This window comes from Phyllobates terribilis, unplaced genomic scaffold, assembly GCF_046119375.1.
Source record: "Phyllobates terribilis strain yellow unplaced genomic scaffold, ASM4611937v1 Scaffold_134__1_contigs__length_4944459, whole genome shotgun sequence".
Taxonomy (NCBI): Eukaryota; Metazoa; Chordata; class Amphibia; order Anura; family Dendrobatidae; genus Phyllobates; species Phyllobates terribilis.
The window spans coordinates 2,316,349-2,339,846 of NW_027362894.1; the positions used below are offsets into that span (position 1 = coordinate 2,316,349).

The window sequence follows — 23,498 nt, forward strand, 5'->3', positions numbered from 1 at the left end:
CGTGTACTGCAAGACGGGCAGGACCTCATTACGCAGGATGAGTGCCTTACCCTCACAAGTGAGGTGTCTGAGGCTCCACAGTCCGATCCGTTGCTTCACCTTGGCCAAGCGTTCTTGCCAGGACTTGAGGGCCGCTCCTTCCTTCCCGAACCAGACTCCCAGCACCTTGAGGAAATCCGGTTGAATGTTGAAGGGGAAGGGGGCGGAGGAGGCCGGCTGCCAATCCCCGAAGAGCATGGCTTCCGACTTCCTGCAGTTGACTTTGGCCCCTGAAGCCCGGCCGAACCTCTCACACGTCTGGACGAGGGCGTCGACTGAACCACGATCAGCGCAGAAGACGGTGACGTCGTCCATGTAGAGCGAGCACTTGACCTCGTGTCGTCCCGGACCCGGTGCGGTGATCCCTCTGATCTCTCCATTCTGCCGGATAGCCTCTGCGAAGAGTTCTATAACACAAACAAAAAGAAGAGGTGATAGAGGGCAGCCTTGTCTGACCCCAGAGAGGACAGGGAAGGGGTCAGTCTTCCAGCCGTTCACCAACACCGAGCTATGGATATCAAAATACATCAGACGGACATACGAACAAAACATGTTACGCAAACCTAACCGGTGCAGAGCTCGGCCCATGAACTCGTGGGAAACCCGGTCGAAGGCCTTCTCCTGATCCAAGGAGACCAGGGCCGCGTGTGCGCGGCGGACCTTGATGTACTCGACCGTGTCCCGCACGAGAGCGAGGCTGTCTGCGATGCGACGTCCAGGGATGCCGCAGGTCTGGTCCGGGTGGATGATCCGTCCGATGACCGTCTTAAGTCGTGTCGCCATCGTCTTGGCCAGGATCTTGTAGTCCACGTTGAGCAGAGTGATGGGACGCCAATTCCTCAGGTCGCACCTCTCTCCCTTCCGCTTGTACAGGATCGTGACCATTCCTTCCCTCAAAGATGGAGGCATTCTACCCTCCACCACCATCTCCTCGTACAGGTCCAACAGGTCCGGACAGATGAGGTCTCCCAGCGCTACATAGAGCTCCGCTGGAAGACCATCACTGCCCGGGGTCCTGCCGGTCCTAAAGGATTTAGCGGCAGAGAGCAATTCGCCCACCATCAGAGGTTTGTCCAAGGCTGCCGTGCCTGCAGGATCAAGATGGTTAGTGATACCTGACAGGAACTTATCAGCAGCGTCGGGGTCGGTAGTCTTGTGGGAGTAGAGTTCGCTGTAGAAGTCGCTGACGACCCTCATCACGTCCTCCTTCCCACGTCGCATGTTTCCGCTCTCGTCTCGCAGCTCGTTCAGGGGCGTGTGACCGGCATGAAGTTTCCTGAAAAAGAATGAGTTACATTTCTCACCCTTCTCCAGATTCTCCACTTTGGAACGGAAGATGATTCGCTTGGACTCCTCCTCAAAGTGCCTTTTCAGGCTCTTCTTGGTCTCCTCCAGCTCCTCCCTCACGTCCCAGCCGCAGTGAAGAAGGTCCTGCAGCGACCGCAGCTCGCGCTGCAGCCCTCTGAAGTCCCTCCTCTTCTCACACGCCTGTTGTCGACCCTTGGCCTGAAAGAAACAGCGAAACTCAAGTTTAACATATTCCCACCAATCAGAGACTGTTTGGAAGCTACCCTTGTAGGACTGCCACATTGCGTAGGCTGCTCTCAGCTCCTCCACGACTTCATCCTGAGCCAGCAGAGCACAATTCAGCTTCCAGGAGCCGGGGCCGGACGGAAAACCGTCGCCGAGGACACCTTGTAAGTGAATGGCTCTGTGGTCGGAGAAGAAGCAGGAGACCATCGAGTGCCTACTCTGCCTGACTGCCCGAGAGGTGAACACAAAGTCAATCCTGGAGCGGAGTGAGCCATCGGGTCGGCTCCACGAATAGTTCGTGGAGCCTCTCCCCATGGAGCCCACCACGTCCTGAAGAGAGGCCTCGGTTACCATCTCGATGAGCAGCTTGGACGTGATGTCCAACTTGGCAGATGTGCCAGAACTACGACCGTCCTCCTCGATGGGGCAGTTGAAATCCCCGGCCATCACTAAGGTCCTGGTGGTGGCAAGCTGAAGCCGCAGGGTCTGGAAAAGCTCCAAACGCTCATTCTTCAGTGGGGACGCATACACGTTGATGAACCTGACAGGTTCTCCCGCCCAGTTGCCATCTACAACAAGAGCCCTGCCGCAGATGAGCTCCTGGACGGACTCAAGCGTGAATGCGCCCCCCCTGATCAGAATTGCGACCCCCGCAGACTTGCAGTCACCCCCACCGGACCAGTAGGATGGACCGTGGGACCACTCCCTGGCCAGATGTTTGAAGGACCTAGAGGAGGGAAGGGAACATTCCTGCAACATATAAACATCACACAACTGGGAAGTAAGGAAGGCATAAATAGTCTGACGTCTGAACTTGTCCTTGATGCTCCTGACATTAATGGAAAATAAGTTAATATTAGCCATCATGTAGGGAAAAAAGAAAAAGTTAGCGCAGGCAATACACCTTAGTTACCACTCCGGTCGGGTGGTCCCTCGTCGGTGTTGACTGCTGGTGACGGGATCACCAGCAGGCCCTCTTCCTCCATCTGGTCAAGCAGCGCGGCCTCGATCTCGGCGACCACCAGTTCCTCCTCTTCTGGCTCGGCCACCAGGGTCTCAACCATGTGCTCCATCTCTTCTGGCTCAGGGAGGGTATCCTCCTTTTCGCCTACGAAATCCAGAATCTTCTTTTTGGAGGATTCAGTAGCAGGGCTGTCCTCCACCTTCCTCTTTCCCCGGGTTGGAACTGGGGAGACAAGAAGGGGAAAATCCTCCTCGGAATAGATAGCGGCGGGTGGAGGAAAGGTTAATTCCACCGCTACCATGGTCTGGGGAGGGAGAGTGGCTGCCGGGGCAGGGGAAAGGACACCTGCTGAGGAGTAGGGGAAGGAGGAAGAGGAAGTGGAATCCTCAGCAGGGGTGGCCGGGGTGGGGGGGGGATTGGACGGGGGTGGCAGGGGGAGGGATCGAGAGAGGGGTGACAGAACTCTTACCCTCCTTTGACTTTTTCTTCTGCTTTGGAGCTGCTGGGACCGTCGCTGGGGCTTTGGCCACCGACTCCTTGACCGCTTTGGCCTTGGTCGTCTCGGCCTTGGCCGCTGGGGCCTTGGTCGTCGCGTCCTTGACCTTCACAGGCCTGGTCGTCGGGGCCTTGTCCTCCTTAGCTGGGGTCGTCGCAACCACCGATGCCCAGGATCTCTCACGCCTGGGGCAATCCTTGTACAGATGAGCCGCCAGCCCACACAGGTTGCAGGACGTCTTCTTCGGGCAGTCCTTCGAGCTGTGTCCCGTCACTCGACAAATCCTGCAGGCATCCTCCTTGCAGTCCTTCATCTCGTGGCCGTTCTTGCCGCATCTCCTGCAGTTCCGCGGCATGTCCGGGTAATAGATGAGGCCGTAGGAGTTGCCCAGGGAGAATGTCGGGGGCAGGTGCCGAAGTCCGTCTGAGTACGCCAGGTCCCTGTGAAGTCTAACGGTCACCGACCACTTACCTGTCCAGAAGCCGAGTCCATTCAGGATGTGAGAGGGTTCCTTCACAACCAAACAGAAGCGTCTCAGGAAGGTACAGATGTCTTGGCCTGGGGTGTGCGGGTTGCGCATGGAGACCGTGATCCTCCTTTCATCCCTCTGGATAGGGCAGCTACCTGTAACGGCAGAGAAAGAATTATCCGGTCCTTTTGCGCTTACCATTTCCCAGAACCTCCTGCAGGTGTTCACAGTGGCGAAGGTGACGAAGAAGATCCCCGTCAAGAAGGTCTGGATGCTGAGGGTGTCCGACCTGGAGAAGCCTCGATCCAGCAGCATCTTCTGGCAGAACACGTCCGAGGACATGTCCGGCACCCTCCCATCCACTTCCTTCAGCTTCAGGGCCACCGTCTGCCGCATCCATGGCTCCAGGGCTGGAGCTTCGTGGCGGGGCTTCTGGGGTCCCTTCTGCTGGCCAGTCGTGGAGGCAGAGTCCTTGGGGTCAGAATCGGCTCCTGGCTGGGCCCTCCTGGCTGTCCCCAGCTCCAGGCTCTTCTTTTCGGCCTTCCTCGCAGCGCTTGCCATGGCTTTCCTCCTGCAGTTACTTCTTGGAGCTGGATCTGGAACTCTTCCCGGAATGGGTGGAGCTATGCAGATTCTTCTCCCGTCGTGTTCTGGACAAATTCCCCGAAAGGTCTTTGTCTCGATGATTTTCTTCCTCGAAGATTCCACAGGACAGCCCGATTCTTCTCCGAGTCTTCGTCTTCTTCTGGATTCTTTAGAGCTTCTTCCTCCCACCGATATCCGCCTTCGTTCTCCGATGTCAGCTGGGCTCCGAAGCTCTTCTCCTTCCGAGTTCGATCGCTCTCGTCAAGTGTAGATCGTAGCTCTTGTGTTCTTAAAAGAACAGATACTACACTTGATCTTAGCCAAAAGGCCGAGAAGCGATAACCAGAATTGGTTTCGAACTACGGAGCCACCCAAGGATCCTGAAGAGTCCATTTGTGGAGATGAGCTCCTGGACTCCCGTTAAGAAGACATGTTGTCAACCTCTAGATCCCTTACATGCCTGCACTTTTCGGCTTGCTGCTGCTGCAATCCACGCGTTTTAGATCTGCATAACTCCACCTCTTTAAACACAGCACCCTCACCCCCTGCTGTTCCCACCTGCCTCAACACCGTTGGAAGGGAGGAGAACCAATTAAGGTGGGGGGTGGGGTGGAACGAGCAGCTGTCTACCCTTAGCAGGAGGGCTGCTGATTACTTACCTCTCCTGCTGCTGCTGGCTGTCCAGCAGCAGACTGAAGGTGGCTGCTGCTGTGCGCAGGTATATAAAGGCTCAGAGCCTATTATGACACGCGCAGCCAGCGTTCCATTGCCACATTCCATCTACTGCAGGCAGGATACCTGGCTGGCTGAATGTCGCTGAGAAGCTCACAGAGACCGCCATAAGCAACAGTTTAACAGAATGCCACAGACTAATCAACCAAACTTTTTGGGTTGGGTTCTCTTTTATAGTCTGCAGGCATTAATTGAAAGAAGTCAGTGTTCCAGCAGAGGGAGACAACGTTTCAGAAAAGGCATTGTAGCAAACCAAAAAAGAAATTTTAAGCGCAGCAGAGTAACCAGCGCACATACCTGTTAGCTCAGGTGAGTTTAAAAGGCTGCTGTTGATAACAAGGGCATTTGCTAAATAGATGGTGTGTGTGCAACAATATACTGAAAGGTCAATTATATTGTGCAGCTTATCTCACCACCTGTAGTTATTTAGGTGAAAGCTCCAAAATGCTTGCCTAATATGTCTGTTTATCCAAAAGGAAGTAAAGAGGGAGAGCTAGAAAGATAGCATTGCGTTACATTACATGGCAATGCAATGCACAGTTGCTGAAGTTGAACCAAAATGAGCTTGTCATCTGGCTTCTGCAACTTTGAACATGAAAAATCCAATGAGGAGAAGAAAAGCAAAGCCAAAGAGTCCATCCCAAAATCCGACAAACAAGCAAAATGAACAAAAAACATTGAATTCAATACTTTCTGATTTTAGAAACTGCATTAAAGAAGGGGTGCACCGGTCCTGGAGATACTGCAATACCAGGTCAATGCGTGGAGTGGACAGAGCAAGCTCTTTTTCCATCTCCCTGTTCTAAAAATCCATTTAATATATGGTCCCCAGATAGGGGACGTATCAGATATTAAACTGATAAGAACAGATTTTTTTTTTAATTTGGCTATCCCCCACATGGGGATAAAAAAACGTTTATTTAAAATTTAACAAATTACAGAAATAAAACCATTACATCCACATTACACTTTCGGGACTTCAAAGAAAAATAAAAATTCCATCACAGCAAATTTTACAAGACTTCAAATATTCCATAGGTTAAAAAGCCATTTGCCTGCCAATGTTACATTCTTTTTCCTGTCCAATAAATAGTATATGTACATTTCACTTTTACAAAAGGCTAAAACATCATCTACTGGTAACATTTCATGTTTAAAAACAGCAATATTTCTAGCATTCCAGAGCGCTATCTTGGCACAATTCACTGTCTTCCACGCCATTATTTTTTGGTCCATTGTTGGGCATTCCAGAAGACCATATAACACTGATGCAAAATTAAAGTCCTTGAGGTCCACCATTTTCTCCAGCAGGGGGATTAATCTTCTCCAGAACTCTTTAGCAAAAGCACAAGTCCATAAAAGATGCTTCACTGTCTCTTCTTCTTGACAACCTTCTCTTGGGCAGATGGCAGACCTCACAAAACCTCTTCTGTACTGGAATGCCCGGCAAGGAAGACAGTGGTGTGCACAGCTCCAAGACATGTCTTTCTGTACATTAAAAAGATAAGGGGCGTTAATCATTTTCCATATGTGTACAGTTTTGTCATCATCATAACGTTCAATATCACACAACGTCACATCAGTACTAATTTGTTTGAGTAGTGTCTTGCTGTTACATAGATCCCCTGTCTGTTTCTTATTCAAATTAAAATCAAGAATAATTTTCTTTAAAATCTCATAATGTGCAGGCAGGTTAAAAGCATAAGGAAAGGATAAAACCGTTTCAAACCAACCAAACCTTCTCATGAGAAAACCAGTGTTAAAACGCATAAAATAGGAAAGGTAATTATCTTTAAAAAGGGTTTTAAAACAGAAACAGAAAAAATGTATTAAAAGAAACTTATCTAAAACAGGGAAATCTTTCCCACCTTTAACCTTTGGCTTTGTCACAATTTCTCTTTTGAGTTTCTCCATTTTTGAGCCCCAAAAAAAGGTAAAACATACTTTTGTAATTCGTTTCAACAAATTTGTAGGAGGGGGGAACACCAAACTAAGATATAACAGGATAGGTAATATCACCATTTTTACAATCAGAACTTTACCTTCCATTGACAGCTTTCTCATATTCCACATGCAGATTTTCTGATTAATTTTCTGTGCTGCCGCATCCCAGCTATTAAAACCATTATTAGATTCATTAAAAGAAACACCTAAAATAGTAATGGAATCTGTAACTGCAATTGGTACATCATGTAAACTCATCCCCCCGACATTTAAAATATTACATTTAGTAAGATTAATTTTAAAACCGGAAACTGTACAAAAAGACTGAATTTGGCTTATCGTTTTTTGTATTGAAGGTACATCACATCCAAACACTGCTACATCATCCATATAGCTTACAACTTTAACTTGTAGACCGTTCCCTCCGGGTAAGGGTACTCCACATATTTGCTTATCCCGGCGTATTGTACATAAAAGGGGTTCTATAGCACATATAAAAAGCAGGGGGGACAAAGGGCAACCCTGCTTCACCCCTGATTTTAAAACTACCTCTTTTGTTTTAAAACCATTAACTAAAATCTTACTCGTACAATCATTATAAAAAGCTTTAAGAGACAATAAAAACCCACCCGGAATGCCCATTTTTTCTAAAACTTTAAAAAGATAAAAATGAGACACGCGGTCAAAAGCTTTCTCAAAATCCACCGCTAGGATTGACATCTTTGTCTTTCTGGTTTTTACATCTTCAATACAATCTTTCACCAGGTTTAAATTGTCCCAGATACTACGCCCAGGTACCCCGCATACCTGATTTGCATGAATTACTTTATGTATCACTTTTTTCAACCGATTTGCACAGATCTTAGCCATAATTTTGTAATCACTATTTAAAAGAGTTATCGGCCTCCAGTTTTTAAGATCCGTTTTGTCACCTTTTTTGTATAGTAGTGATACCTCACCTTTCTTCCATGAGTTGAGTAAAACCTTATTATTAAAAACTTCGGAAAACAAATTAAACAAATCATCTTTTAAAATATCATAAAAACTTATATAAAACTCTATGGGGATACCATCAGGGCCGGGCACTTTACCATTTTTAAAACTCTTCATGGTTTCTAAAATCTCTTCCTCACATAGAGGTTGGGATAAAAAACTTTGGGCATCAGCATCTAGGGTGGACTTGATCTCCCCCAGGAAAGTGTGTATTAAATCATGGTCTACAGTTTTTACATTAAAAAGATCATTAAAATAGACATTTACCTTATCCAATATAACGTTGATATTATTATCTCCATCTATGTTATCAATTATTGTTTTCGCCTGTTTGTTTTTCTTAAAAAAATACCTGGAACAAGTCTCATCCTCTTCTACGTGTTTTACCTTTGAACGAAAAATCAGTTCTTTTCCTTTTTGTTCCAACCACTTTGAAATTTCTCCTTTAAGACTCAATATATCATTACCTACATCCAGACCATTGTCTTTGAATTTGTACAATGTCTGTAACCTGATATTAAGAAAATTATAGATCTCAAACTTTTCTTTAGCTTTTTGTATGCTTTTCTTAATAAAGAAATCTTTAATGCTTATTTTCATTCTATCCCACCAGGAGCTAAAAGAAATATTGGGGTTTTTCCTTTTTCTACACTTTACATAAAACTCAATAAAATCCGATAAAATTTGTGGATCTTTTAAAAGGGACACATTCAATTTCCAAGATTTCTTACCACATTTCTTCTTTCCATTAATCCTCACTCTAAAAGATAAAACCTTGTGATCTGAGAGAATATTAGTTAAAACTTCACATTTCACTGGCAGTATTTTTTCTGAACCTAAAACAAAATCTATCCTGGAGCTACATGTAGAATTGCTCCAGGTGAAACCAGCGTCTATAGGGCTATCCTTGTTACATTCTTTATACACATCAGTTAATTTACAATCATTTATAATATTGCTTAACATTCCAGACGTTTTGTCATAATTTCTACTCACGGAACCGGAGCGTCGGCTTTCGCCTTTTAAAATACAATTAAAATCACCTGCCAGGATAAAAGGTTCAGAAATGTTAATAAATAAAGGTAAAATTTCCAGCATATCAGCCCTTTCATTTTTATCAGGTGACCCATAAAAATTTAAAAACTGCCATCTTGTCCCATCAATAAAAGCCTTAACTAAAAGAATACGACCCGGTAAAATATCTTGGATAAAATCAATAGACACATTTCCCTTAAAAAGTATAGCTACCCCGGCTGATCCGGTTGCATTTGATCCAGACCAGACCGATGGACCATGTTTCCACTCTTCCTTATATTTTTTGTAAGAAATCTTATGAGGGATATGACATTCTTGTAAAAAGAAAACAGAAGCTGTAAAACAGGTTAAAAAATGTAAAACAGTAGCTCTTCTGGTCTTGGATCCTATGCCTCTCACATTGAGGGAAACACCACTAATGTCAGCCATCATAACAAATGGTTAGGAAGAAACAAAAACTAGACTTTACCTATCCGATGGACGGATCAGACCACTTGGACTTTCACCAACGCCCTCTTCTGAATCCACCGTTATCAAAGAGTCTTCATCATCGGAGAAGGAACATTCACTTAAATTAAGACCCGACGCTACTGGGGTGTAGCTCGGAAGGATATTGAGAGAAAGGTTACACTGGGTCTCCATAGGCTGACCATTTAGGTCCTCGTCAGGTGGGTCTCCGAGAGGCTCCGCACTCCCCTGCTGACCCGCAGAGGGTCGTAACACAGGGGCAGGCTGCGCACATGGCGGAGTCTCAGAGTCCCCGGAGGCAGCCAGGTTCGGGGCCCCACCTGGGGCAGCAGAGCCCCGGGACCTCGGGATTCCAGAGTCTACACCCCCGTGAGGGGATGTATCCATCTCCTCCCTATTAGCCACCTCCACGGAACCATTCTTTTTCTTATTATGAGACCTCACCAAATGCCACGTACCGCCCTCGCTCTCGTGAGACCCAGTGGGAATTTTGGGCTCGGTGTCAGCCTTTTGGCGTTCTTTTTTGGCCTTACCGACCGCCCCTTTATGATCTTTCTCAGCCTTCCTTTTAGCCTCCTTATGGTCTTTCAGCCAGCTCCTGGGCTCCTGTGAGTTACCTGTCATTGACTCGGAGGGATTGTTACTAGTCGAAGCGCCCTTATCACCTCCCGAGGCTCCAGGTTGCTGTTCCTCCTCCTGAGGGGTGGTGTGATTGGCCCGTCCATTCCCGGATGTCTTGGACTTCTCCTTTTGTTTTTGTTCATCCTCTCTGAACCTGTGAGGGCAAGAAAAATAGAAATGACCAGGTGTCCGACAAAAAGAGCATTTTTTTTCATTTGGGCACTCCTTTGTGTCATGTTCAGTACTGGCACAATTTCTACAAGTGGCACCACAACTATCCTTAGAGTGCCCATAGAGACCACAATACCTACAGAAAAGTGGCATTCCTGAGAAAAAAAAATCCCCATTAGTTTGCCCTATTTTAAATCGAGCTGGAGGAAGTCTCACACCTCCAGGGAATTTAGGGTCTCTTTCACATTTTACTAAAAACTTCCATTTTGAGGTCCAGATGTTAAACTCATTCAACACTTTCCCAATCAATTTCACACTTTTAAAATAAACTGACAAAAAGGAAATAACCTCTGGTGCCGTTATGAAGGGTGAGAAGATTTTCACAACCACCATCTTTACCTCATCCAGGACGTGCTCGATGATCTGAATCCCTTTTAGACCAGGGCTATTTTCTACCGACTTAACTCTGGACAAAACATCTTTGAAAATACCTTCGCCAGTAAAGGTTACATCATAGTCTCCACGTCGAGGATAATCCTGGATAGAAAGGATTTCGTTGGTTCTGACGTGGAGCAGTTTCTCAAGCACGTCCTGGACTACATATCCCAGATTCCGCATATCGGAACCACCAGCCGTAAAGCGGACCCTTATGGTGTTCTTGAGCCTCGCATATAGAGGCACGAGGTTGGGGTCAACCTCCATGGTATGGCGCAACAAAATGCAAATTGCAACCGCCTGCAATCTGCGCCTTCAGAGCTTTGTGATAAAGCACCTGAAGGCTGGGGGATCGCTGCCCGTTACCCTAGGACTAATCCCTCTCCCTAATAGCAGCAGGCAGGTGAAGCCCACCGAAGTGGACGATCCTGCCAGGCCAAGGAGAGGGGTACCTGAGTGCCCTTCAACTGAAACCTCCTGCTGTGAAGCACTTGGTCTCAGCCAAAAGGCCGAGAAGCGATAACCAGAATTGGTTTCGAACTACGGAGCCACCCAAGGATCCTGAAGAGTCCATTTGTGGAGATGAGCTCCTGGACTCCCGTTAAGAAGACATGTTGTCAACCTCTAGATCCCTTACATGCCTGCACTTTTCGGCTTGCTGCTGCTGCAATCCACGCGTTTTAGATCTGCATAACTCCACCTCTTTAAACACAGCACCCTCACCCCCTGCTGTTCCCACCCGCCTCAACACCGTTGGAAGGGAGGAGAACCAATTAAGGCGGGGGGTGGGGTGGAACGAGCAGCTGTCTACCCTTAGCAGGAGGGCTGCTGATTACTTACCTCTCCTGCTGCTGCTGGCTGTCCAGCAGCAGACTGAAGGTGGCTGCTCCTGTGCGCAGGTATATAAAGGCTCAGAGCCTATTATGACACGCGCAGCCAGCGTTCCATTGTCACATTCCATCTACTGCAGGCAGGATACCTGGCTGGCTGAATGTCGCTGAGAAGCTCACAGAGACCGCCATAAGCAACAGTTTAACAGAATGCCACAGACTAATCAACCAAACTTTTTGGGTTGGGTTCTCTTTTATAGTCTGCAGGCATTAATTGAAAGAAGTCAGTGTTCCAGCAGAGGGAGACAACGTTTCAGAAAAGGCATTGTAGCAAACCAAAAAAGAAATTTTAAGCGCAGCAGAGTAACCAGCGCACATACCTGTTAGCTCAGGTGAGTTTAAAAGGCTGCTGTTGATAACAAGGGCATTTGCTAAATAGATGGTGTGTGTGCAACAATATACTGAAAGGTCAATTATATTGTGCAGCTTATCTCACCACCTGTAGTTATTTAGGTGAAAGCTCCAAAATGCTTGCCTAATATGTCTGTTTATCCAAAAGGAAGTAAAGAGGGAGAGCTAGAAAGATAGCATTGCGTTACATTACATGGCAATGCAATGCACAGTTGCTGAAGTTGAACCAAAATGAGCTTGTCATCTGGCTTCTGCAACTTTGAACATGAAAAATCCAATGAGGAGAAGAAAAGCAAAGCCAAAGAGTCCATCCCAAAATCCGACAAACAAGCAAAATGAACAAAAAACATTGAATTCAATACTTTCTGATTTTAGAAACTGCATTAAAGAAGGGGTGCACCGGTCCTGGAGATACTGCAATACCAGGTCAATGCGTGGAGTGGACAGAGCAAGCTCTTTTTCCATCTCCCTGTTCTAAAAATCCATTTAATATATGGTCCCCAGATAGGGGACGTATCAGATATTAAACTGATAAGAACAGATACTACACTTGATCTTAGCCAAAAGGCCGAGAAGCGATAACCAGAATTGGTTTCGAACTACGGAGCCACCCAAGGATCCTGAAGAGTCCATTTGTGGAGATGAGCTCCTGGACTCCCGTTAAGAAGACATGTTGTCAACCTCTAGATCCCTTACATGCCTGCACTTTTCGGCTTGCTGCTGCTGCAATCCACGCGTTTTAGATCTGCATAACTCCACCTCTTTAAACACAGCACCCTCACCCCCTGCTGTTCCCACCCGCCTCAACACCGTTGGAAGGGAGGAGAACCAATTAAGGCGGGGGGTGGGGTGGAACGAGCAGCTGTCTACCCTTAGCAGGAGGGCTGCTGATTACTTACCTCTCCTGCTGCTGCTGGCTGTCCAGCAGCAGACTGAAGGTGGCTGCTGCTCTGCGCAGGTATATAAAGGCTCAGAGCCTATTATGACACGCGCAGCCAGCGTTCCATTGTCACATTCCATCTACTGCAGGCAGGATACCTGGCTGGCTGAATGTCGCTGAGAAGCTCACAGAGACCGCCATAAGCAACAGTTTAACAGAATGCCACAGACTAATCAACCAAACTTTTTGGGTTGGGTTCTCTTTTATAGTCTGCAGGCATTAATTGAAAGAAGTCAGTGTTCCAGCAGAGGGAGACAACGTTTCAGAAAAGGCATTGTAGCAAACCAAAAAAGAAATTTTAAGCGCAGCAGAGTAACCAGCGCACATACCTGTTAGCTCAGGTGAGTTTAAAAGGCTGCTGTTGATAACAAGGGCATTTGCTAATAGATGGTGTGTGTGCAACAATATACTGAAAGGTCAATTATATTGTGCAGCTTATCTCACCACCTGTAGTTATTTAGGTGAAAGCTCCAAAATGCTTGCCTAATATGTCTGTTTATCCAAAAGGAAGTAAAGAGGGAGAGCTAGAAAGATAGCATTGCGTTACATTACATGGCAATGCAATGCACAGTTGCTGAAGTTGAACCAAAATGAGCTTGTCATCTGGCTTCTGCAACTTTGAACATGAAAAATCCAATGAGGAGAAGAAAAGCAAAGCCAAAGAGTCCATCCCAAAATCCGACAAACAAGCAAAATGAACAAAAAACATTGAATTCAATACTTTCTGATTTTAGAAACTGCATTAAAGAAGGGGTGCACCGGTCCTGGAGATACTGCAATACCAGGTCAATGCGTGGAGTGGACAGAGCAAGCTCTTTTTCCATCTCCCTGTTCTAAAAATCCATTTAATATATGGTCCCCAGATAGGGGACGTATCAGATATTAAACTGATAAGAACAGATTTTTTTTTTTTTTATCGAAAGCCCGAATTCGTGTACAAAACCCGAGTGCGCTTAAAAAAGTGACAAGTGCCACAAAAAAAGTGCACTAGGATGCTGGTCTTCTTGAAACCCTCTCCAAAAGGAGAAGGGTCCCCCAAACCATTCCCCGTCCCTCCGAGCCAGAAGGCCACAGCGAGGAACAGGGACAAATAGCCACCTCAAGCCGAAGCCAGAGGCGACCCAATCTTACCCCCAGCACCTGCCCGAGTTCTCACCCGAGCAAGGCACTGGGAGCCAAAGACTGTGCTCCCCTCCCGGAAGAGGGGAGCCAACAACGCTCTCCTCCCGAAAGAGGAGAGCCAGGGGGGTTCAGGGGGGAGCGGAACCTGATGGCCACACACTCCCCCCCTAGACCTGCCAAGAGAGGAACCCATAAGGGAACCGCATCCCGACAAAATCCTAGTAGGACATGACACACGTGAATAAGTGGACACACAGTGACAAAGAAATTAAATAAATAGTGAAGGTTTCACAGTATAATACTGCCCGGACCTTCGACCGGGAATTGAAAAAGTTCCCCATCCTAAGGCCAGAAGGCCCAGAATAAGGGTGTGTGCGAAGAAAGAAATATTGAAGTGCTTGTGCAAATGTGCCATAAACTCAAGTGGGGTTCCCAATCCCAGTGAGTTAAGGCACCCCAGGGTCACCACTCCTGGGGCACTTCACACTTCGGGCTTTCGATCTTCCCCGGCCCAATGGCGTCGATCCTGGGGGGCCATGCTTTCCACCAGATAACTATATTTGCCACCTGGCGTACTAACAAGCGCCTAAACCCCAGTGTGCATAATGTATCAATCTACTAGGGCGGCCAACATCCAAAACCGCCTTTTCGAAAGATACTACACTTGATCTTAGCCAAAAGGCCGAGAAGCGATAACCAGAATTGGTTTCGAACTACGGAGCCACCCAAGGATCCTGAAGAGTCCATTTGTGGAGATGAGCTCCTGGACTCCCGTTAAGAAGACATGTTGTCAACCTCTAGATCCCTTACATTCCTGCACTTTTCGGCTTGCTGCTGCTGCAATCCACGCGTTTTAGATCTGCATAACTCCACCTCTTTAAACACAGCACCCTCACCCCCTGCTGTTCCCACCCGCCTCAACACCGTTGGAAGGGAGGAGAACCAATTAAGGCGGGGGGTGGGGTGGAACGAGCAGCTGTCTACCCTTAGCAGGAGGGCTGCTGATTACTTACCTCTCCTGCTGCTGCTGGCTGTCCAGCAGCAGACTGAAGGTGGCTGCTGCTGTGCGCAGGTATATAAAGGCTCAGAGCCTATTATGACACGCGCAGCCAGCGTTCCATTGCCACATTCCATCTACTGCAGGCAGGATACCTGGCTGGCTGAATGTCGCTGAGAAGCTCACAGAGACCGCCATAAGCAACAGTTTAACAGAATGCCACAGACTAATCAACCAAACTTTTTGGGTTGGGTTCTCTTTTATAGTCTGCAGGCATTAATTGAAAGAAGTCAGTGTTCCAGCAGAGGGAGACAACGTTTCAGAAAAGGCATTGTAGCAAACCAAAAAAGAAATTTTAAGCGCAGCAGAGTAACCAGCGCACATACCTGTTAGCTCAGGTGAGTTTAAAAGGCTGCTGTTGATAACAAGGGCATTTGCTAAATAGATGGTGTGTGTGCAACAATATACTGAAAGGTCAATTATATTGTGCAGCTTATCTCACCACCTGTAGTTATTTAGGTGAAAGCTCCAAAATGCTTGCCTAATATGTCTGTTTATCCAAAAGGAAGTAAAGAGGGAGAGCTAGAAAGATAGCATTGCGTTACATTACATGGCAATGCAATGCACAGTTGCTGAAGTTGAACCAAAATGAGCTTGTCATCTGGCTTCTGCAACTTTGAACATGAAAAATCCAATGAGGAGAAGAAAAGCAAAGCCAAAGAGTCCATCCCAAAATCCGACAAACAAGCAAAATGAACAAAAAACATTGAATTCAATACTTTCTGATTTTAGAAACTGCATTAAAGAAGGGGTGCACCGGTCCTGGAGATACTGCAATACCAGGTCAATGCGTGGAGTGGACAGAGCAAGCTCTTTTTCCATCTCCCTGTTCTAAAAATCCATTTAATATATGGTCCCCAGATAGGGGACGTATCAGATATTAAACTGATAAGAACAGATTTTTTGATTGAAGCTGCATCCAAGGCACTGAAAAATGTGACCGAAGTTACACCAAAACAGCGCACGAGGCGAGGATTCATGTGGACCCTTCCCGGAGGAGAGGGTCCCCAATAAACCATCCCCATCCCTCCGAGCCAGAAGGCCACAGCGAGGGTCAGGGATCTCCGATGCTCTCCCTAGCCGAAGCCGGAGAAGAGCCGTTTTCGTGCTCCCAGCTTCCATCTAGGCTGCCACCCTAGTGGAGCTGGAGCCTGTGTTGGTTTCTCAGCCCAAAGCTGACCGGACCTCCGACCGGGTTTATAAAAATTCCCCTTCCTAGCCCGGAGGCCAGGAATAGGGGGGGTTGCTCAGAAAGTATGATTGGCAAAGGTGCGGCGTGCTACGAAGCCAAGTCTTTCTGGGGTTCCCAGTCCCAGTAAGCTTGGACTCCCACCAGGGCGCCTACTCCTGGGGCACATTGCTCCAAAGCCCTCACACTTACCCAGCCTAGTGACTTCGATCCTGGAGGGCCATGTTTTCCATCAGATAACTCTATGAGCCACCTGGCGTACTAACAAGTGCACCAAACCAGTGTGTAATATGCGTCAATTTACTAGGGCAGCCCAAGGACAAAACTGCCTTTTCAAAAGATACTACACTTGATCTTAGCCAAAAGGCCGAGAAGCGATAAGAACAGATTTTTTTTGATTGAATATATCTTTTATTAGCACAAAAAATAAGTTAACAGACAGTGTACAGTGCCGCAGCCCAGTACACACAGAATTCTACATCATATTTACATAGCATGAGGATACGACGCACTAACTAGACACATCACACCCCTATGCTACACAAAACACTCAATCTGAAAGAAAAAGCATGTCAATCAATACAGTACGACGAACCGTGATAAGGGATGGGGATTGGGAAAAAGGGGATGGGGAGGGGAAAATCACATTCCCGAAGCTTTATTGAAAGACAAGACACATAAGGGGAGAGGGGGAGGAGGGGTTTAGTCCTCATCCTCGTCCTCCGGACCGTCCACGATGGAATAGTCTCTGAGCAGGCTGTGGATCAGCCTGCGGCAGTCCTGGATGGACATCCTCTCCCTCCTCAAGATGAGCCGGTTCCTGGCGACCCAAACAGCATCCTTGAAGCAGTTCATAAGGCGCCAAGCCTCCTGGATGGCTCCGACGGTATGAACCCCAGGGAAGAGTCCGTAAAGCACAGAATGGTGCGATAGGCTCGCCCTGGGGACAGAGTTCCTCAGGTCGTCCTCAAGGGCAGTCAACAGGCGCTGTGCAAATCCGCAGTCCCAAAAAGTGTGCAAAGATGTTTCCTCCACGAAGGGGCACCTTGGGCAGTACCGGGTCTTGCACAGGTTCCGGGCATGCATGAATGACCGGACGGGCAGTCCGCCCTGAATCGCCATCCACGACAAGTCCTTGTGCCCGTTGGTCAGCCTGTCAGACGACACATTTGTCCACACAGTCTCCAGCGTGTCCTGGTGAAGTCCTGTGATGTTCTCCATGTCATCCTTGGCTCTAATGAGCTTGTGGATAGTTTTGGGCTTCCACAAGTCGGGCTTGAGTCCCTCCAGTTGATGTTCCCCCACAAATCGAACGACGTCTCCGTAGAACCATGGCGTCGTCCAGTTGTAGGGGAAGGAGCTGTCCCACTTGTCCCAGCCGAGTCGCCTCCAAAGAGGAAGCAGGAAGAAGCGAGACATGGACCTGCCCGCGGAGCCATTCTTGACTTGCAAAGTCCGGCGGACACAATCACACACAAAAGAGGATCGCAGGAGGGTGGGGATATCTGGAACGCCCTTCCCACCCTTGCGAGGCTCCTTGTACATGACGGCCCGCCTGACTCTGTCCATCTTGGATCCCCAGACAAAGTGAAACACTGTCCTGGTAATGGCCCTGCACACAGTGACGTGTGGGGGCCAGGCCTGCGCCGTGTACTGCAAGACGGGCAGGACCTCATTACGCAGGACGAGTGCCTTACCCTCACAAGTGAGGTGTCTGAGGCTCCAGAGTCCGATCCGTTGCTTCACCCTGGCCAAGCGTTCTTGCCAGGACTTGAGGGCCGCTCCTTCCTTCCCGAACCAGACTCCCAGCACCTTGAGGAAATCCGGTTGAATGTTGAAGGGGAAGGGGGCGGAGGAGGCCGGCTGCCAATCCCCGAAGAGCATGGCTTCCGACTTCCTGCAGTTGACTTTGGCCCCTGAAGCCCGGCCGAACCTCTCACACGTCTGGACGAGGGCGTCGACTGAACCATGATCAGCGCAGAAGACGGTGACGTCGTCCATGTAGAGCGAGCACTTGACCTCGTGTCGTCCCGGACCCGGTGCGGTGATCCCTCTGATCTCTCCATTCTGCCGGATAGCCTCTGCGAAGAGTTCTATAACACAAACAAAAAGAAGAGGTGATAGAGGGCAGCCTTGTCTGACCCCAGAGAGGACAGGGAAGGGGTCAGTCTTCCAGCCGTTCACCAACACCGAGCTGTGGATATCAAAATACATCAGACGGACATACGAACAAAACATGTTACCTAAACCTAACCGGTGCAGAGCTCGGCCCATGAACTCGTGGGAAACCCGGTCGAAGGCCTTCTCCTGATCCAAGGAGACCAGGGCCGCGTGTGCGCGGCGGACCTTGATGTACTCGACCGTGTCCCGCACGAGAGCGAGGCTGTCTGCGATGCGACGTCCAGGGATGCCGCAGGTCTGGTCCGGGTGGATGATCCGTCCGATGACCGTCTTAAGTCGTGTCGCCATCGTCTTGGCCAGGATCTTGTAGTCCACGTTGAGCAGAGTGATGGGACGCCAATTCCTCAGGTCGCACCTCTCTCCCTTCCGCTTGTACAGTATCGTGACCATTCCTTCCCTCAAAGATGGAGGCATTCTACCCTCCACCACCATCTCCTCATACAGGTCCAACAGGTCCGGACAGATGAGGTCTCCCAGCGCTACATAGAGCTCCACTGGAAGACCATCACTGCCCGGGGTCCTGCCGGTCCTAAAGGATTTAGCGGCAGAGAGCAATTCGCCCACCATCAGAGGTTTGTCCAAGGCTGCCGTGCCTGCAGGATCAAGATGGTTAGTGATACCTGACAGGAACTTATCAGCAGCGTCGGGGTCGGTAGTCTTGTGGGAGTAGAGTTCGCTGTAGAAGTCGCTGACGACCCTCATCACGTCCTCCTTCCCACGTCGCATGTTTCTGCTCTCGTCTCGCAGCTCGTTCAGGGGCGTGTGACCGGCATGAAGTTTCCTGAAAAAGAATGAGTTACATTTCTCACCCTTCTCCAGATTCTCCACTTTGGAACGGAAGACGATTTGCTTGGACTCCTCCTCAAAGTGCCTTTTCAGGCTCTTCTTGGTCTCCTCCAGCTCCTCCCTCACGTCCCAGCCGCAATGAAGAAGGTCCTGCAGTGACCGCAGCTCGCGCTGCAGCCCTCTGAAGTCCCTCCTCTTCTCACACGCCTGTTGTCGACCCTTGGCCTGAAAGAAACAGCGAAACTCAAGTTTAACATATTCCCACCAATCAGAGACTGTTTGGAAGCTACCCTTGTAGGACTGCCACATTGCGTAGGCTGCTCTCAGCTCCTCCACGACTTCATCCTGAGCCAGCAGAGCACAATTCAGCTTCCAGGAGCCGGGGCCGGACGGAAAACCGTCGCCGAGGACACCTTGTAAGTGAATGGCTCTGTGGTCGGAGAAGAAGCAGGGGACCATCGAGTGCCTACTCTGCCTGACTGCCCGAGAGGTGAACACAAAGTCAATCCTGGAGCGGAGTGAGCCATCGGGTCGGCTCCACGAATAGTTCGTGGAGCCTCTACCCATGGAGCCCACCACGTCCTGAAGAGAGGCCTCGGTTACCATCTCGATGAGCAGCTTGGACGTGATGTCCAACTTGGCAGATGTGCCAGAACTACGACCATCCTCCTCGATGGGGCAGTTGAAATCCCCGGTCATCACTAAGGTCCTGGTGGTGGCAAGCTGAAGCCGCAGGGTCTGGAAAAGCTCCAAACGCTCATTCTTCAGTGGGGACGCATACACGTTGATGAACCTGACAGGTTCTCCCGCCCAGTTGCCATCTACAACAAGAGCCCTGCCGCAGATGAGCTCCTGGACGGACTCAAGCGTGAATGCGCCCCCCCTGATCAGAATTGCGACCCCCGCAGACTTGCAGTCACCCCCACCGGACCAGTAGGATGGACCGTGGGACCACTCCCTGGCCAGATGTTTGAAGGACCTAGAGGAGGGAAGGGAACATTCCTGCAACATATAAACATCACACAACTGGGAAGTAAGGAAGGCATAAATAGTCTGACGTCTGAACTTGTCCTTGATGCTCCTGACATTAATGGAAAATAAGTTAATATTAGCCATCATGTAGGGAAAAAAGAAAAAGTTAGCGCAGGCAATACACCTTAGTTACCACTTCGGTCGGGTGGTCCCTCGTCGGTGTTGACTGCTGGTGACGGGATCACCAGCAGGCCCTCTTCCTCCATCTGGTCAAGCAGCGCGGCCTCGATCTCGGCGACCACCAGTTCCTCCTCTTCTGGCTCGGCCACCAGGGTCTCAACCATGTGCTCCATCTCTTCTGGCTCAGGGAGGGTATCCTCCTTTTCGCCTACGAAATCCAGAATCTTCTTTTTGGAGGATTCAGTAGCAGGGCTGTCCTCCACTTTCCTCTTTCCCCGGGTTGGAACTGGGGAGACAAGAAGGGGAAAATCCTCCTCGGAATAGATAGCGGCGGGTGCAGGAAAGGTTAATTCCACCGCTACCATGGTCTGGGGAGGGAGAGTGGCTGCCGGGGCAGGGGAAAGGACACCTGCTGAGGAGTAGGGGAAGGAGGAAGAGGAAGTGGAATCCTCAGCAGGGGTGGCCGGGGTGGGGGGGGATTGGACGGGGGTGGCAGGGGGAGGGATCGAGAGAGGGGTGACAGAACTCTTACCCTCCTTTGACTTTTTCTTCTGCTTCGGAGCTGCTGAGACCGTCGCTGGGGCTTTGGCCACCGACTCCTTGACCGCTTTGGCCTTGGTCGTCTCGGCCTTGGCCGCTGGGGCCTTGGTCGTCGCGTCCTTGACCTTCACAGGCCTGGTCGTCGGGACCTTGTCCTCCGGAGCTGGGGTCGTCGCAACCACCGATGCCCAGGATCTCTCAGGCTTGGGGCAATCCTTGTACAGATGAGCCGCCAGCCCACACAGGTTGCAGGACGTCTTCTTCGGGCAGTCCTTCGAGCTGTGTCCCGTCACTCGACAAATCCTGCAGGCATCCTCCTTGCAGTCCTTCATCTCGTGGCCGTTCTTGCCGCATCTCCTGCAGTTCTGCGGCATGTCCGGGTAATAGATGAGGCCGTAGGAGTTGCCCAGGGAGAATGTCGGGGGCAGGTGCCGAAGTCCGTCTGAGTACGCCAGGTCCCTGTGAAGTCTAACGGTCACCGACCACTTACCTGTCCAGAAGCCGAGTCTATTCAGGATGTGAGAGGGTTCCTTCACAACCAAACAGAAGCGTCTCAGGAAGGTACAGATGTCTTGGCCTGGGGTGTGTGGGTTGCGCATGGAGACCGTGATCCTCCTTTCGTCCCTCTGGATAGGGCAGCTACCTGTAAAGGCAGAGAAAGAATTATCCGGTCCTTTTGCGCTTACCATTTCCCAGAACCTCCTGCAGGTGTTCACAGTGGCGAAGGTGACGAAGAAGATCCCCGTCAAGAAGGTCTGGATGCTGAGGGTGTCCGACCTGGAGAAGCCTCGATCCAGCAGCATCTTCTGGCAGAACACGTCCGAGGACATGTCCGGCACCCTCCCATCCACTTCCTTCAGCTTCAGGGCCACCGTCTGCCGCATCCATGGCTCCAGGGCTGGAGCTTCATGGCGGGGCTTCTGGGGTCCCTTCTGCTGGCCAGTCGTGGAGGCAGAGTCCTTAGGGTCAGAATCGGCTCCTGGCTGGGCCCTCCTGGCTGTCCCCTGCTCCAGGCTCTTCTTTTCGGCCTTCCTCGCAGCGCTTGCCATGGCTTTCCTCCTGCAGTTACTTCTTGGAGCTGGATCTGGAACTCTTCCCGGAATGGGTGGAGCTATGCAGATTCTTCTCCCGTCGTGTTCTGGACAAATTCCCCGAAAGGTCTTTGTCTCGATGATTTTCTTCCTCGAAGATTCCACAGGACAGCCCGATTCTTCTCCGAGTCTTCGTCTTCTTCTGGATTCTTTAGAGCTTCTTCCTCCCACCGATATCCGCCTTCCTTCTCCGATGTCAGCTGGGCTCCGAAGCTCTTCTCCTTCCGAGTTCGATCGCTCTCGTCAAGTGTAGATCGTAGCTCTTGTGTTCTTAAAAGAACAGATCAGGTTTCAACATATTTTATTAAGTGCGTAAAAGATGGTTTACAATCAAAAACAACAACACAAACAGTACATTATTAAAACACAGAATTCCACCCATAAAAACCCCATATACGATTGGCATCCCTTCTCCCAATACATTTGACATCCCTTAAGTAATAAATATACATCTGGCTAAAAGCAATTTTAAGACAATCCTTCACAGAAATAGCATCACGCTTAAAAAGTTAAATATTGCGTGCCTTCCAAAGGGCGTCTTTAAAACAGTTAATCATACACCAACATATACAATACTGTTGAGGAGTCGGACATTTAAAAAGGCCATATAAAACATATTCATGGTTAAAATCTCTTAAACCGCAAGTCCATTTTAAAAGAATCCCAACTTTGTGCCAAAGTTCCTGTGCAAATGGGCAATTCCACATAAGGTGCAAGGTGGTTTCGTCATTAACACATGAGTCTCTGGGGCATTTGGCTCTGGCCACCAGGCCTCTCCTGTGTTGAAACTCTCTGGTGGGGAGGCACTGGTGGACCACCATCCATGCGATGTCCTTATGTCCATTTGCTAAGAATTTCCCGAAGACATTCTTCCAAACTTGCTTCGATCTCTCTTCTGAGAAATTTACTATGGGGGTCACATCTTCATTCCTCCTCAGAAAAGATAAAAGCTTCTTGCGGTCTTTAAAAATGTCCATATTAAAATCACCAAGGCTATAAAATCGAACAGTCTTTTCTAAGATTGCTTGGTGTTTGGGGGGGCATAGTAAAACAGGGGAATTCAACGACAACTTAAACCATCTTTTAAAAATCATCCCACAAGTATATTTTAAAAAATAACTTAGCGCACTATTACCATTAAAATGTTTGAAACAAAAGCAGAAATAATTTAAATACAAATAAATATGTAAGTCGGGGACATCCCTTCCGCCGTTCATTTTATTCTTCCTCATTATTTCTCGCCTTAATTTTTCCATTTTGGAGTTCCATAAAAACATAAAGATCATCCTAGTCATTTTTTTAATTAAAACATCAGAGGGGGGGTACACCATAGCTATATACAGTATGAGGGGCAACAACACTGATTTTATAATTAAAATTTTCCCCTCCATTGTTAGGGACCTCAAACCCCAAAATGATATTTTCTTTGACATTTTTTCTATGACATTCTCCCAGCTTTGAGTTCCCACATTCTCCTCGTTAAAAACAACTCCAAGAATTTTTACATTGTCTCGTTTTATAGTGAGCTGCGGGAGTTGGGCGGTGTCCCAGGATCCCAAAGTCAGACATTCAGATTTATTTAAATTAAGTTTCAAACCGGATGCCTGGGAAAAAAAATCAATGCGCAACACCGCCCTCCGGAGGGAAGCAGGGTCCACGCACACAACCGTCACGTCATCCATGTAGCCAAAGACTCTCACATCACTGCCACCTC

The 23,498-nt window shown here is 48.8% G+C and overlaps 4 non-coding genes and 3 pseudogenes across 4 annotated transcripts; all 7 read right to left on the minus strand.

Moving 5' to 3' along the window:
- Window positions 1-4,348: 4,348 nt before the first annotated feature.
- Window positions 4,349-4,426, minus strand: LOC141204409 (U2 spliceosomal RNA; annotated as a pseudogene).
- Window positions 4,427-5,535: 1,109 nt separating this feature from the next.
- LOC141204269 (U2 spliceosomal RNA) lies at window positions 5,536-5,734 on the minus strand. The gene has a single exon (XR_012275230.1). It is a non-coding gene; the product is annotated as a U2 spliceosomal RNA (small nuclear RNA).
- Window positions 5,735-12,115: 6,381 nt separating this feature from the next.
- Window positions 12,116-12,306, minus strand: LOC141204912 (U2 spliceosomal RNA). The gene has a single exon (XR_012275761.1). It is a non-coding gene; the product is annotated as a U2 spliceosomal RNA (small nuclear RNA).
- Window positions 12,307-13,414: 1,108 nt separating this feature from the next.
- Window positions 13,415-13,600, minus strand: LOC141204327 (U2 spliceosomal RNA). The gene has a single exon (XR_012275273.1). It is a non-coding gene; the product is annotated as a U2 spliceosomal RNA (small nuclear RNA).
- Window positions 13,601-14,390: 790 nt separating this feature from the next.
- Window positions 14,391-14,482, minus strand: LOC141204462 (U2 spliceosomal RNA; annotated as a pseudogene).
- A 1,109-nt stretch (window positions 14,483-15,591) lies between these two features.
- On the minus strand, window positions 15,592-15,773 carry LOC141204232 (U2 spliceosomal RNA). Its single transcript, XR_012275199.1, has one exon. It is a non-coding gene; the product is annotated as a U2 spliceosomal RNA (small nuclear RNA).
- A 524-nt stretch (window positions 15,774-16,297) lies between these two features.
- LOC141204416 (U2 spliceosomal RNA) lies at window positions 16,298-16,413 on the minus strand (annotated as a pseudogene).
- Between the last annotated feature and the right edge of the window lie 7,085 nt (window positions 16,414-23,498).